The following is a 3432-nucleotide window of genomic DNA, read 5'->3' on the forward strand; positions in this document are numbered from 1 at the left end:
TCATACTTGTTTACATTTCTCATAGTTACTGGTTCTGGTGTCATGCCATGTAAACTTACACTTTGTGGTCTGTCATTACTATTGGCACTGTTTGTAGGGTTTGCAATGATCTGTGTGCATACATTACTTTGGTTTGCTGTGGCTGGCACTTTGTTTATGTTTACAGATGGGGTCTCTGTATCAGTTTCACCTAAGTAGTTGCATATCCTGTACTCTGTAGCCTGCAAATTGGTGTTCAGTTTGTCGATAATGTCATTTACCTTTCGTTGAATAAACCTTTCACCTATATAATTGATTAATTTACATTGCTTCACTACCTTTCCCACTGCAGTACTGGTTTTGTCTAAAGTACCTGCTTCAGCTTGTGAAATTACGTCAGATAAATTTTCATTAATTTTGTCTTTTTCCTTTTTGGCACACACTGATTCGATTTCAAGTGATGCTACTTTTAAAGTGAGTTCATCTATTGCTGGTGGTATATTTTCGTAATCCATTTGCAGTTTGTTTACTATGGTAGAGATGTTCTTTACTGTGGAAATTTATTGCGTTTGTGTAGTTTCCAGGTTTGTGAGTGTGTCTTTCATCGCTTGTATTTGCTGCTTTACTGTATCGTTATATGTGTGTAATTTCTGTTTTGTTTCCGTAATTTCATTGTTTACTTCGGAAAGTATATCTTGTTTTAGCTGTTTTTCCATGTCTCTAAATTTTACGTTCATTTCCTTGTGAAAATTCTTTGTCAAATCACTGATCTGCTGTGTGCGTGTATCCTGAAAATCTTTTAAAACTCGTTTCTGCTCTTGCTTTATTTTGTTTATGTCTTGTGTTACTAAGAAGGGAACCTCCCCATCGCACCACCCTCAAATTTAGTTATAAGTTGGCACAGTGGATAGGCCTTGAAAAACTGATCACATATCAGTCGAGAAAACAGGAAGAAGTTGTGTGGAACTATGAAAAAATGAGCAAAATATGTAAACTGAGCAGATAGGCAACATAAAGGATAATTGAAGCACAGGAGCGTCGTGGTCCCGTGGTTAGCGTGAGCAGCTGCGGAACGAGAGGTCTTTGGTTCAAGTCTTCCCTCACGTAAAAAGTTTAATTTTTTATTTTCAGTTTATGTGACAAACTATTATGTTTTCATCAGTTTTTTGGGATTGATTATCACATCCACAAGAAAACCTAAATCGGGCAAGGTAGAACAATCTTTTTACCCATTCGCCAAGAGTACAAGTTAGGTGCGTCGACAGCAAATTCCTGTCATATGACGCACATGCCGTCAGCAGTGTCGTATAGAATATATCAGAAGCGTTTTTCTGTGGAGGAATTGGTTGACCTATGACCTTGCGATCAAATGTTTTCGGTTCCCATTGGAGAGGCACGTCCTTTCGTCTACTAATAGCACGGTTTTGCGGTGCGGTCGCAAAACACAGACACTATACGTATTACAGTGAACAGGGATGTCAATGAACGAACGGACAGATCATAGCTTTGCGAAAATAAAGAAAGTAAATTTTTCACTCAACTTAAGACTTGAACCAAGGAGCTCTCGCTCAGTAGCTGCTCACGCTAACCACCGGACCACGACGCTACTGCGTCTCCGGTCTCCTAGATGTTGTCTATGTTGCACATGGACTACTCAGTTTGTATATTTTGCTTGTTTTTTCATAGTTCCACACAACTTCTTCCTCTTTTCTTGGTTGGTGTGTGTTCAGTTTTTCAAGGCCTATCCACTGTGCCAACTTATAACTAAATCTGAGGGGGGGTGCGATGGGGAGGTTCCCTTCTAAGGTAAGGTTTTGCGACAAACTGTCGAATTTTGTATTCATGTCCGTTCGCAAATCAGTGTTTATATTTTTTATTTCTGCACGCAAACTGGTGTTTGTATTTTGTATGCCTGCATGCAAATTGGTGTTCATGCTATCTAGTTTTTGAAGTATTATGGCAAGTGTGTCATTTTGGTTGCCATTTAATGTACTTTGGTTGTTGACAACTGTACTCTGCAAATCAATAATTGAACTTCGTGTGATGGGTGACGCTAAACTGTCGTCAAAAATTATGTTATCTGCGCTTTCTGTTTTTCTGTGTGAACGGAATGTTGCTCGCGGAGTCTCATCTATTGTCATCAACGTGTCCTCAAAGTTAGAACTCTGTGAAAGCTCACTAGCACTTGTCATTTCGGTCATGTTCATCTCTGAACTATTTGATATGCCTAATTGTGGAAGACATGGCGCTGATACTCTAGATTAGTGATGGGCTAAACTGCGATTTTCCGATATCAGTGATTTCTGTGAATGCTACTTTTCAGTATCTGTTATTCTTAACTGTGATTTGCCGCAGTTAATAGTCGCAGTTAAGGAACGTAGGTCGTGTATCCCTCCGCCACTGCTATTTCTGCGATTTCTGCTACTTCCGCGATTTCTGCTACTTCTGCGATTTCTGTGACTTCTGCTATTTCTGTGATTCCTGCGATTTCTGCGACTTACCACCGTATGAAAAAGTTACATCTGTCAACACAGAAAATTGCATCTCAACAAACCTTTCATTGATAAGTATGTTTTACGTTTTTTCTTCCGTTGGCTTTAATTTTGTATTAAAGAAACAACTGTGAAAATATTAATAGTGTAATAATATGTAAGTAGCCGTACAGTACCGTAATAGTTCGTATTTAGAAAATGAATTCTACCATATTGTTATATTCACAGGTACCTGAACTACATTTCAGTCACTCAGTAAAGTGATAACTCAAAATATCATTGTCAACAGATCTGAAGAAATTGCCACTGCGTCTTTAGACCGTTTTCGTCAGACGAGAGGTTAGTTTCTAAGCGTTTCGATGGACTTAATTACTTCAGTGAGATCGTTCTTGCAAATGTGATATTCATTATAGCAAATATTAGCAATCTACTCTGTCAATTATATTGCTAGTAATTAATGACAGCAAAAGTTGTTTAATAATCCTTGTGTTTTTGCAGACACAGTTCTGACTCTGATTACTGGTTGCTGTACGTATCTATCCACATCAAGGCTGTTTTTGAGAGAGACTCGTGAAGATTCAAGACAGCTCTTAGAGGATTTGCAGTTTAAAAGTGAAATAATTGTGAAATAAGTGTGTGAATGATTAAACTGTGTTTTATTGAAGTAGTTGTGCGATTTTAAAGGAATAATAAATGTCAAATACAGTGAGTGAATAATAAAAATCTCATGTTCCACATGTTTAAGCCGTCCTATACCCATAATTTTCCGCCACTTACTTATTGGTAAACACTTGTTGGAGAGTGACATGCCGCCCCCCCCCCCTTTCTCCACAATCTTGGTGTGACACTGACCTGTAACATATCCCGAAGTCTACAATATGCATTTTGAGGCTGTTGATATGAAAGTGGGAAGTACAGATCTTCCAGTTAAATCAGGAATAGCTTAAGTGCATTACTTGAA

At 38.3% G+C, this 3432-nt stretch overlaps 1 long non-coding RNA gene across 1 annotated transcript; it reads left to right on the forward strand.

Moving 5' to 3' along the window:
* Positions 1–2460: 2460 nt before the first annotated feature.
* On the forward strand, positions 2461–3166 carry LOC126162775 (uncharacterized). The gene is made up of 3 exons (XR_007535111.1): positions 2461–2546; positions 2700–2810; positions 2970–3166. It is a non-coding gene; the product is annotated as an uncharacterized LOC126162775 (long non-coding RNA).
* Positions 3167–3432: the final 266 nt, after the last annotated feature.

The sequence above is a fragment of the Schistocerca cancellata genome, chromosome 2 (genome assembly GCF_023864275.1).
Source record: "Schistocerca cancellata isolate TAMUIC-IGC-003103 chromosome 2, iqSchCanc2.1, whole genome shotgun sequence".
Classification (NCBI taxonomy): domain Eukaryota; kingdom Metazoa; phylum Arthropoda; class Insecta; order Orthoptera; family Acrididae; genus Schistocerca; species Schistocerca cancellata.